The following is a 13107-nucleotide window of genomic DNA, read 5'->3' as shown; positions in this document are numbered from 1 at the left end:
TTGCCGGACTACGTGCTGCCCTAAGAGTTTGTTATTTCACAAAGCCGCAAGGAGTGCAGCACCACCGCTGTTTTTTATTTTATATACATATATAAATATAAAACACTCTTTCAGAACAATAGAATCCTTCCTTTTATATCTATCTGCACTTAAGGGTCTGGCAAACCCTGTTTTCTCTTTAGGGTGCAGTTATAAGGTGATCCCGCCTATACCTATTTATTTTATATACTGTTATGGGATACAGGGAACCAGTGGTTAGTTGTACCATGTTACAATATAATGCAGAGTCCTGATAATACAATAGAAGGAAGGTACAGTAATACAGCAATAGGAAGGTATGAGAGAAATAATAAGGAGGGATAAGAGAGATCAGAGAGGAGACCTGTAGGGTGATACAGGGCAGCATGTAAGGTTCCTATAGAAATATCCAGAACACAAATCTCATAGGGCCAATTCTATTAGATGTGAGGTTTGTGAACTCTCATTACAACAGCATGTAATCTCTATCAGCTGCCCCACGACACCCCCCTCATAACCCAATCTCACCCTGGACTTTTGGATTTCTCTAAACAGGCCTGAGGGTCTGCAAACATAAATCCATGAGTCCTGTGTTACTGTGAGTGAGGCATATAGCCCCGGTTACTCATGGAAGAGAGAGTCACATGTAATTGAATAGACCACATAGCAGAAATCCCAGTGCTGGAAATCATTACTGGATAAAATGTTCTTTCCTCATCTAGTCCCAGACCCTGTATGAGCAGAGCAGCTGTATATTATAGAGATCAGCTACATCATCAACACTAGTACCAGCCCCAATGATTGTTCTATCACATTATTATACCTATTTGTCACTTTCCTTATCATATTTTATATTTCACTGATATTATATAATTTGGATAATATTCCGTTTATGAAAATTCAGTAAGTTATATATTAAACCAGTGCACTACACAAATAAAATTGTCTCTCTAATTAGTTGTATACTATTGTATTAGTTATTAATAGCACTGCCCAGTGCACCTATTCCAGCTAGACACCCCTGTATCTATTACTGTGCAGGCCCATGGCATGTGCTATTGCAAAAGGGGGTGTGGCCTAATTCTCACAGAGTAACACTCCCAGTTTTATGACATTATGGGGACATGATTGCATGTTATACCCCCATTCACATTACAATGGGGTCCCTGCCCAGGCAGCCCTCAGCCTCTCTGGGTACAGTGTGGATGACACAAGGATTCGCAAATCTATTAATGCTGCTTACTGACACCATCTAAGGGCATGACACCAAAATAGCAGAGCAGCTCTGCTATTTTGGTGTCACCCTCTCAGATGGTATCATCTGGTGCACCCCCCTAGTGATGCCACTGGCACCGCTTTATGCCATTATAGTGAAAAAATAATTTTCAAACAAATAAAAATTTCAGAAAATTTTGGGGGTGTCACCAAACACATTATTTATTACATTACACTGGTGCATATCTCACATTCAGAAATTAAAAATGTCCTCATTTGTAAATATGTTGAAATGATACAATTTAAATTACTTAAGAAACACATTATATATTCAGGGCCTTAGAGTGTCTCCTCATGTGAATAATAAGTGTTCTATTACTACTAAAACAGTTGTGACATTCACAGCATTTATATGGTTTACAGTATATCCTGTGTGACTCCTCTGATATATAAAAGCTATGACTTATGGGAAAAACATTTGCTGCATTCAGAACATGTAAATGGTTTCTCTCCTGTGTGACCCCTAGGATGTATAAAAGCTGTGACTTCTGGGAAAAACATTTGCTGCATTCAGAACATGTTACTGGTTTCTCTCCTGTGTGACTCCTCTGATGTGTAACAAGTTGTGACTTTTGGGAAAACCATTGGCTGCATTTAGAACATGTAAATGGTTTCTCTCCTCTGTGAATCCTCTTATGTTTAACAAGATTTGAGATATAGGAAAAACACTTGCTGCACTCAGATCATGTAAATATTTTCTCTCCTGTATGAATCCTCTGATGTATAACAAACTGTGACTTAGTGGAAAAACACTTGCTGCATTCAGAACATCTAAATGGTTTCTTTCCTGTGTGACTCCTCTGATGTCTAACAGGATGTGAGTTACAGGAAAAAAACTTGCTGCATTCAGAACATTTAAATGGTTTCTCTCCTGTGTGAATCCTCTGATGTGTGATAAGCTGTGATTTATATGTAAAGCATTTGTCACACTCAGAGCACAGATGCGGTGTCTTTCCTATGAGACTCATCATGTATTAGATGACAAACAAATTAGCTGTAAAAGTTGTCTCCTATCCAGAAAATGAGAATAGATGTTGGGAATCCTTTAGAGGTGTAAGAAGAAATAGCGTCTTTAGTTGGCTTGATCAGAGAACAATGTCCCTTTACCACGATGTCTTCTAATAGTCTTTGTGGGAATTCTCTTTATTTGTCCTGCAAGAAAAAAAAAGATTATATTTAAAATCATGAATGTTACTCAAGTAAAACGACTTTTACAGTAATAGTGTAATTTTATATACAGAATATGATATATATTTAAATACACTAAAAATCATGACAGCTATTTACTCACCCCCTGCACTGACCATAGATGGGTAACACATGCTACCGATCCTGTCACACCTACTGTCAACTGATGCACCAGGACAGGGCTAGATTATAGTTGGGGAAGATGGGGCCACACATTGGGGGCCCCCACAGAGACACAAATATTGCCCTGACCCAGCCCACTCTGCACCTTCCTGGATTGACTGACTCCCAGAAGCATCACACAGAATTTTCTATTATGAAGGCATCACCCTACTCTCCTGCCAGTGGTGAGTCAGCTATGCCACCAATCTACTGGTTATACTGTTTTGGTTAATGGGTTAAACAAATCAGGACTATGCAGAATACCAATGATTGTTAACTGCATGAACCTATATATAATTGAAAAGAATTTGAAATACCTAAAATAGGATAAGTACTACCTCTACATGTGAGTCTAAGGAGTAAATTTAGTAACAATCGAGATTGCTCAATATGACAATCTCGGGTGAGTTAGTCCTTTTTTTTCCATCTCTCAAATTTGCTTTTGCCCATCTCAGGTGAGATGTCTCCATCGATTTCATTCAAATCAGGTGAGATAGCAAAATGACTTAAATCACCATTGGGCCAAATTGTGTGTACTTTTCACCTAAAATATATATCTCTCAAATTTACCAAGAATCAAGATGAGCTGTGAGACGGTCAGAAACATACACAAATCATTGTGATTTGTGTATGTTTCTGCCTGTAAATCATTAAAATAGGGCTAATTTTTTTTAAAAAAGACATAGGGTCCCCCCAAAAGCCTAACCACATTGACTGGAACTCACGTAGAACCAGCCAATGAGCGGCAGCTACATGTAAAGCGGCCACTGATTGGCTAGTGGCCTGGGAGAAATTACAGTTGATTTTGGTCAAATGTCATTTTGTGAGGTGTAAGTACATGTAACAACATATACTTACATCTGTTCAGCATGGTTTGGGTAAGTCGCTTTGTTGTTTTCACAAGACCCTGGATGCGATGGAGAGCAGCGCCAGGATGTAGGTGAGTAAAGGATCTTTTTGCAGGTCCATACACATGGATTTCTCCTTTGAACAAGTGGACAAAATGGCTAGAACATGTAAGTATGTGTGATTGAGGTATGTGTGTATTAAACTTGTTCTATCAATAGTGTGCATTGTGTCTTTATTGAAAAATTTATTTTAAAGTGGAAATATGGGTGCCGGTTGCCTGCTTTCACTAGTAGTTCCACAAGTGCTAAAGGGCAGGCATGCTGACACCTGTAAATCCACTGTAAAATACACTTTATTACCCCCATACCCACCGCTCCATGAGTGTGGGGAGGAGTCCCGGGCTTCAGACCAAACCTGGGGTGCTCAGCAGAGGGGGGAAACCCTCTTGTGGGGGTCCCCATCTCCCCTGAGATCCCCAGCTTGGCCTGACCAGCTTGGGGTGAGAATGATTTGGCCCTGGAGACCCGCTAATAGGGTCTCCTGGCTGTGGCATTACACTCTGGATGGTTTGGGTCTGGTGCTGTTTTTAAATATAAGGGTACACCTAAGCATTTTTTCCCCTATATTTAAAACCAGGACTGGTCCGGCAGCCAGGTGCTGGTTCCTAAATTACGGTGGAACTCTACTTGTTTTGTTCCCCATAATTTTTGGAACCAGGCCTGGCTGACAAGTCCGGGGCTGGTTAGGCATATTTTTATTTAATTTAATCCATTTTTTACAGGTACAAGACACAAGCAGCTTACACATATCTCACTGATTTGTGCAGGCTGCTTGCTCGGGACAGTTAGGCAGAAAGAAAACTCTGCAATCTAGGGTGAGTAATCTGCTAAATATGCAAATCAGGAGAGATAACTCACTCGAGCTTGCTTACAAGTTACCCCCGAAAAAATCGACCTAATTCACCATTGTCCAAATCAATTTGGAACAAATCACCTGTTTGTAAATTTGCAAAATAAAAAGTGAATAAATCGCGCAGGCGAGGTACAGTACAGTGAGATTAATCTCTTTGCAAATCAGGACCATCTCGATTCTTAGAAAATTTACCCTTAAAGTTATAATTGGACCATGTTGATTAAAATGAAATGGCCTGCTATATGGTTCAGACATGCAGACTCTATACCCACAATATATATTCTTCTCTTTTGGCTGAGGCTGTCTATATTTTCACTTAGAATGTGTTTATGTGATCTTTCCTTTAAAAGGTTGAATTTTTCAATTATTAAAACAATTAGGAATAATACAGACATACTTAACCAGGATTATTTTATTGAATTTTCAAAGATCACGGTAACAGGATTAAATCCTTGAGTTAGAACCAATAGTATAAGAATTATTAAGCACCTATCATTATCTGACTCAAAAGGAACTATATACAAGCGCCAATATTTTTTTACATTAATAACTCCCTCACTCAATAATAGTTATCCTTTTTAATTTTAAGAGTGCTATTCTCTGCTTGTCTGTCCTAATTACTTTATCCATTTAAAATAAAATTAAATAAAAGGGACATTTTCACAATTAATTTTCTACAAAAAGAGTCTTTATCTCATACACAATATGAATATACTGACAGTAGGGTATACCACCAATCTAACAAATATTGATTTTAGTGACTATATACTGTAGAAATTGTAGGTTCTAATAATGTCACATAATCTAAATTCCTAACGATTGCGGATGTCAATTTGTCTGCTTTTGCACAGAGTAATCTGTAAGATTCTATGGGCTCAATCCAAATACATGAGATGTACTCGTGGGTGAAAGTCATCATGACATAGGGTGGTTGATAGATTGGGTTCCACCCCTCAGTAGAGGTGGTGACCATGAACTAATACTATGAAGACTGGAGGCCCGGTGGATATTCAGACTAGACACTATCTCCCCGAGGGGGTTGAACAAATATAATACTCTATGGGTCTTTTTATAGTTTCAAATTGCTGAAGTTAAACTAGTATGAAGATATCGGTTGGCACTTTATATGGGTATGGATGAGTACTAATCACTCCCCATCTAACTCCTCCTCTGTTTGCTATAAGTCTTTTTTTCTTCTTTTTTTTTTTTTAAATGTTTTCTGTTTTTGCTCTAAGACCTTCTTTTGAAGATTTTTAAAAAAAAATGATAAGTATATAAAAATTTTTATAAAAAATGTTAAAGTATATAATAAAAGTATGTAAATATGAAGAAAATAATACAACAAATAGATAAAATATAAAAAAAAATAGGATATAGGATTTGGGATAGAAAAATTATAAATTAGAGGGATTAATATGTGTATTTTTATGACTTGGAATGTATTGTTCCTTTATTTGTTAATATATATGTACTTTATTGCTTGTAAACCAATGGGACATCATATTGTGGCACAACAATTTTATATATATATATATATATATATATATATATATAATTAACAGCATGACCCACCTGTCTAATTATTGAGTATTGCACTATGTGTTTATTAAAAAAAAATGTTTTCAGAGGTGGCTCGCCTATGTTGTTGTAGAAAATGTGCTCACGTGTCCACACTGTGTGTTCCACACACTGGAGCACAAGCTGTGGTCTGTGATGTTATGTGACTTATAGAAAGTGATTTCACTTCTGGCCAATGCGTTCCACGGGCTGGAGCACACGTGACAGTGGAGCGCGCGCTATCGTAATTGTTGCTGCTACTTATGGTGCCCCAGGGGTAAGGTCAGTCAGTCCTTTGGACTGAGGCTGTATTTTATGTGCATCTAATGGTTGCTGTGACTGGCTGCTGGCTTGATAGTGGTGTGACCAAAACATCGCTATCTATATGGTGCCATAACCTGCTGCTATTATCCTACTTTTATCATGGAATAAAAATTATCGAATGACTATGTCTCTTTGGTGAGTGCGTCCTTTTGGATACCTATATTGCTGCCTACTGTACCTGAACAAGATTGGATTGGCTGGAATGCACCCCGATGTTGTCTCTGACTTGGATGTGAGTGCGGGATATATATATATATATATATATATATATATGTTCTTCTCTTTTCGTTGATGCTATCTATGTTTTCACTTAGAAGGTGTTTATGTGATCTTTCCTTTAAAAGGTTGTATTTTTTAAATTATTAACCCAATTAGGAATAATACAGACACACTTAACCAGAATTATTTTTTTGAATTTTCAAAGATCACAGTAACGAGATTAAATCCTTGAGTCAGAACCAATAGTATCAGAATTATTAAGCACCTATCAATATCTGACTCAAAAGGAACTAAATACAAGCACCAATATTTTTTTACAATAATAACTCCCTCACTCAATAAGAGATATCCCTTTTAATTTTAAGAGTGCTTTTCTCTGTTTGTCTGTCCTAATTACTTAATCCATTTAAAAAAAATGTAAATAAAAGGGACATTTTCACAATTAATTTTCTACAAAAAGAGTCTTTATCTTGTACACAGACTGTACGGTCTACCACCAATCTAACAAATATTGATTTTAGTGACTATATACTATAGAAATTGTAGTTTATAATACTATCACATAATCTAAATTCCTAACGATTGTGGATATCAATTTGTCTGTTTTTGCACAGAGTAATCTATAAAATTCTATGGACTCAATCCAAATACATGAGATGTACTTGCGGGTGCAAGTCATCATGACAACGGGCGCCACATAGGGCTCTGACGAACATTATGCAAATTTAGGCTTGGAGCAAGCCGTGAGGGTTGCGAGGTGTCATTGCTGGTGTATTTAATGCAATTACCTCTTTATATATACAAAGCTGATGCACAGATTAATATGTAAGATACTGTGACAGATCTGTCACCTAGGCACCTCTTAATATATACTAACCTGATGCACAGAGTAATATGTAATATATTATGAAGGAGCTGCCACCTAGATATCCCTTTATATATACTGACCTGATACACAAAGTAATATGTAATATATTATGAAGGAGCTGCCACCTAGATACCCCTTTATGTATTTACCTGATGTATAGAGTAATATGAAAGATACTATGATAGATCTGCCACCTATATATTCCTTTATATATACTAACCTGATGCACAAAGTAATATGTAAGATACTATAAAGGAGATGCAACATGTATATCTCTTTATATATACTAGCCTCATGCACAGAGTGGTATCGACAGCAGAATGTCGGCTAGGGATTCATGATAGGCGTCGAAATACTGACGCCTATCATAATCCCAACACCGGAATCCAGGACAACATGGGCCAGAACTATGTAATTCCGGTGCACCCATCCTCTTAGCTGGGCGAGGAGGGGGTTAGGTTTAGGGCAGTTAGCGGGTTAGCATTAGGTTTATTTGGGGGGAGGTTAGAGTTAGGCATCCCTAGGGGGGAAAGTTAGGGTTAGGCACCCCCAGGCAGAGGTTAGAGTTAGGCACCCCTTGGGATGGTTAGCACTAGGGAGCAGTAAGGGGGGTGATAAGGTTACCTCAGGGGAAGGTTAGGGTTAGGCACCACTAAGGGAGGCTACAGTACTTTCCTGCCTCTGTCGGTATCTTCATCCTGTCGGGGAGCTGCTGTTGGGAATTGAACCTACGGCTAAACAGCCACCGGCTTTTCAATCCCATTCCACACAGAGTAATATGTAAGATACTATGATGGAGCTGTCACCTAGATACCTCTTTATATATACTAAACTGATGTACAGATTAAAATGTAAGATACTATGATGGAGTGGTCACCTAGATACACCTCATATATATATATATATATATATATATACACAGTATATATATACAGTATATATAGATAATAAATAAATATAGTTCACATGCTTCAACATTGCTGGTAGATACTATATTGTTGTAGAGAAATAGATAAATATATAGATAAATAGATAGATCACTTAGTACTTACAAAAGTTATATATATACAGAGCAATTGCGTCCAGCACTCCTTAGGGCTAAAAAGGATGTCCTGCATCTGGTGCTTTCCTTAATTACCTATCCCAGGGAAGGAAATGATAATATATGCAGCAGTGGGCAGCACTCACATTGACTTCACGAAGGACACAGCACTCGTGTAGTTAATATCAATGTTTCAGAACCTTTAAGTTAGTTCTTTCCTCAGGATACAATAAGAGTAAAATGAGACAATCTTACCTTTCTTATACTCTCACCATGTGATCAGCATGCTGGAGCCCGACTATTACCACTTCAGATTCTGTACCTGGAAGTGACGTGCACTGAGTGCGGCAGTGTAGTTTCCTGCCCATGCAGTCCACCAAAAAAAGAAAGTTAACCCCTTGCGGACTTGCTTCGCTTCCCATGCTATGGGCATGGTGGCATGCTACGCTCGCCACATGGTTATATTCCCCCTCTATGCCCACTTGGATGGTAGGGAATGATGTTGAATACTGGCTGATGACGTCATGGTGAATCTACAGAAGGGGATATAGCTGCTTTCCTTCCGGGAATGCAGCAGCTGTGACATCATTAGTGAGAGACCCACCACCATAAAAACTACAAGGCTACAAGTATGGAAGCCTGGAAGGGTTACAATACATATAAAAAACGGATGTTAGAGCAGTATAGTGCTAACCAATGGTAACAGTGCCATCTAGTGGATATAATCCATCATTTCAAGTCTGAAAATACTCTTACTTATAATTACCATATATGACAGCTACTAGTTACTATAATATCAGTATGGTAGCTACAATTGAAGTCAGATTACCTCCATATTACCTCCATATTACCAGAAACTAAATCAGCAACTCTTCCAACAGCTATCAGTAGCCTGATACATCCTATTTATAGTCATTCCTCTCCACTCTCTCTCCATAGTTCCCAGGATGACCAGAAGGAATTCTTACACTGAGAGGTGACACATAAACACAACAGCTTCTCGTACCTAGCTCATTGTCTTGTAAATGAGGTATAAATATTCCTAAGGTCACTTACTACAATGTGAAAAGCTAATTACACATTGGCAGGGGTAACACCTTGCATTCTAATTAGATCATTGCAGCCTCTGGCCCATCCTGTTATGTCACCAAAGGGACCTTTTGTATAGGTGTCACCTATTGTCTGGGAGTTTTAGCAGAGAGACCTTTTCTACATATAAGCAGGAACCTCACAATGAGTTTCTATAAATAATGACCTCAATAGATATATGTAAAGTATAAGTCAAAAGTTATAAGTTAAAAGTTTGTATAAACTTGAATATTAACGACATTATGATATAAACACTTAATATGAGATTCTTAGACTTACATAAATAGTGAAGGTGTGTCTATGTTAACATTTTTTCAAATGCTCCCCAACAAGTAGATTTTATTTAGAACATGAGTAAAATTTAGAGGTGGAAAATGTTGGGCCACAATGATTTAATTGTATCTTTTGTTCGGAAATATTTCATTGATGTAGAAGTCCATAATACTGTATGTCCAGCACAGCTCACATTAGCACAGATAGACAATCCATAATTATTTAAGAGATTAAGGTCAGACAATCTGGGAAATTGCAACAACTTTGAAAGTTTCATCAAGTGCAGCGGCAAACTCCATAAAGTGCTATCATGTTACAAGTTCCCATGAGAATCAACAGAACAGAGGCAGAAGATACATTTATTAGTGTCACCACCCTTAGAAATCACATATTAATAGCATTAGATTATAGGACAAACAAATGCTAAACTGATACTTTTCCACCAAAAGCCCAGGTCTGTCTTTGGATTTTTAAATCAGCATTTTGCTGGGTCGTAACCGACTTAGACCCTGTTTTCACTGAATCCTCATCCTGGGTTTTTCCCGGGTCACCTCCATTTCCTCTGAAACCTGGGTAACTCCAGCTAAACATGTGGATGTCTTTAAAATTGTCCTTTTTTCAGGACATTTTTAATGACATTCTTCATTGTATATAATTATTATTTATGTTTTTTATTATTTATTTAATTATTCTTATTATTATTTATTATATTGACTATTTATTTTTAATTATTGTTATTTATTGAATTTAATGACATTTTTATGACTTCCTTTATTCAGGCATCTCCTCAGTTCTCTGTGTGATTATATCAGCAGGGATACAAATCAAAAAGAGGAAAGCGCTCTGTGGTAAATAGATATGGAAGTGTGGTTATTATGTGGATAAGATTATATATGATTGTGTGTGTTTATGAGCTCTATAAGTGTAATGGTGTGCTCATATTCCAATTCTTCAAATAGTCAATTATATGTCCTTCTTGTACACGTGAAGGGGGTGACTACAGGTGGGAAAAAACTTGAGGCTGGATGTTCAATATGCTCTCTTTATAAGAGTCTGTTTATCATACTAAAATAAATGAGGTGAGTATAGATGGCCAACCAGTTAATGGATGCAGTCTTGTGCCAAGAGAAGTTAGTAATAGAAGTCTACCTGACTGTATCAGGTGGGCAAAAACTTTAGGCTGGATGTTTTATGAGGAAGATGATGACATAAAAGCCTTATGCGATTCAGGATGCTGTCGGTGCCACCTCCGTCGCAGCTAACGCCACCTCAATAACAAGGAATGCAGTATCAGGGTACTTATAGGACACTATGTTGCAGTATCAGGTTGGTGAAATGTACTTACCCAATCAAGGTATCTGCTGGTCCATCTCCTCCCTGCTTCTAGGTAGGCTGAGTACGTGTGAGTGAGGGGCCCAATAGGTGCCTGATGATATGGCTTAAAACAACTTGTTTATTTTAAGTATAAGTACAAATGCACAAAACCACACAAACAGGGTAGTTGTCAAAAACATAAAAACGTATGCAAATTTAGGTAATGTCCCAACGCGTTTCATCACTCCTTGGGTCTTTTTCTAGGGCAAATCATCCATGCTGTGTCCTTACCTTGTATATATACCTGATTAATCTGCTAATTATTCATAAATTGTGGTAATGAGTCGCACTTCCGAGTTTTTTGGTGTGCGCATGCGCATTGCGCACCTGTGTCCATCTTGTGCTAGGGGTTGAATGGGCTCCAACAGTAATAGCACTCACATGTCTCCTCCAATGTAAGTCCACAGGAGATGTCCTGGGATAATGGTCTGTCCTGTGCACATCACTGACTGCACGTCTGCAGCGGTGGGTGCGGCCATGTTTTGTGTGGTTGTTTAGATACTGAAATCTATGTGTTTGAAACACTGTGGTCTTATTAGCAGCAGTAATGGTGGCCATTTTGGATAGGTTTATATGTTGAACTGTAGTGTGGAAGTCTCACTTATTGTTAAAGATTTTTAACGATGTACAGTTCCTTTATAATAAGATTATATATGAAAATTAGAATGGGATAGAGGAAAATAGATAAAAATAAAAAAAAATTGAATAAAATAAAATAAAATAAAAGGGGTATAAGAAATAAATTAAAATAAAATAAAATAAAAGGTGTATATGAAATAAAATAAAATAAAATGCAGGATATGAAAACACAAATGAAACTTCAGTGGATGCAAATAAAAATAAAATAAGATAATAATAAAATAAGAATAAAAATAAAAATAAAAAAATCTAGCAAAACAAAATTGTAGTGACTTTTGTCCTATAGTCTTCTTGTGATCATGATAATGAGAGTATATGGAGGATAAGCTAAATTCTCAGTCAAAGGATCTATATTAAGACCTTCAGGGTGTAGTGTTTGTAAGTCATAGATCCATCAGCTTTCTACATTATCTATTTTCTCTGTTTCATTGCCTCCTCTCCAGTTGTAGTGGATTTTGTCTATGCCCACAAATTTAAGACCTTTTGGATTAGAGATATATGTGGTTTAAAAGTTTTTCTGAGACACTGTGATTTTCAAATCCTTTCTAAATGTTTCTACAATGTTCATAGATCCGTGTTTTCAAGGTTGTTGTTGTGCATCCTATGTATTGCAGTCCACATGGACATTCTAAAAGGTGAATCAAGTTATCACTGTCACAGGACAGGGTCCCTCTGATCTTAAACTCTATTTTGGTCTGATTGTATACTATCTTACAGGTTTGTCTCGTGCTTATATAACCTAATTTTGTGCAATTCCCACACCTTCCGCAGTGGTAAAAATCCTCTCTCATGCTGTTTCCTTCTTAAGATGGGTACAGACTAATTTTTTCCTAATATCAGGGGCTTTCCGAAAAACTATGTCTGGTCTATCTTGCAAAAATGTATTGAGGCTTCTATCCATTGTCAGAATGTGCCAAATATGCTCAACAATGGATATCTCAAAACCTGAACTGTTAGGGAGCCTTGAGGATCGCATTTGAGAACTGCTGGTCTAGTGTGTGGGAGTAACGATAATTATTTGTTTGCTCCCACACACCAAAAATGTCCAAAATGTTTTTTTCAAACTAGTTAGGTAAATCAACTATGTTTGATTTTTCCCAACTAATTGTTCTAGTGTAGGGGGAAAGTTCCCCCTAACTGAACAATAAGTGAGACGACATTGGCCATCAGTGTCCGCCTACTTTTGTTACACTCACCTCTTATAGCTCCTCGTAGTGCCGTCAGTACCAGTGCTACTGCTGCCACTCTGTATCCTGGCCTGGGAACCGCTAGGATTGATGGAGGGCTAGTGATGTTGGCTCCCATTCCCCCAGGCAAG

The 13107-nt window shown here is 37.6% G+C and overlaps 2 pseudogenes; one reads left to right on the top strand and one right to left on the bottom strand.

Annotated features, from left to right (window-relative positions):
* LOC148522681 (uncharacterized) overlaps window positions 1-13107 on the top strand; it is a 240474-nt pseudogene that overhangs the window by 158662 nt on the left and 68705 nt on the right.
* Window positions 1493-13107, bottom strand: part of LOC148522680 (uncharacterized) — a 208860-nt pseudogene continuing 197245 nt past the window's right edge.

The sequence above is a fragment of the Taudactylus pleione genome, unplaced genomic scaffold (assembly GCF_031769625.1).
Source record: "Taudactylus pleione unplaced genomic scaffold, aTauple2 ptg000145l, whole genome shotgun sequence".
Lineage (NCBI taxonomy): Eukaryota > Metazoa > Chordata > Amphibia > Anura > Myobatrachidae > Taudactylus > Taudactylus pleione.
Note: the sequence above shows the minus strand (reverse complement) of the source record. Positions and strands in the feature narration are given on the sequence as shown.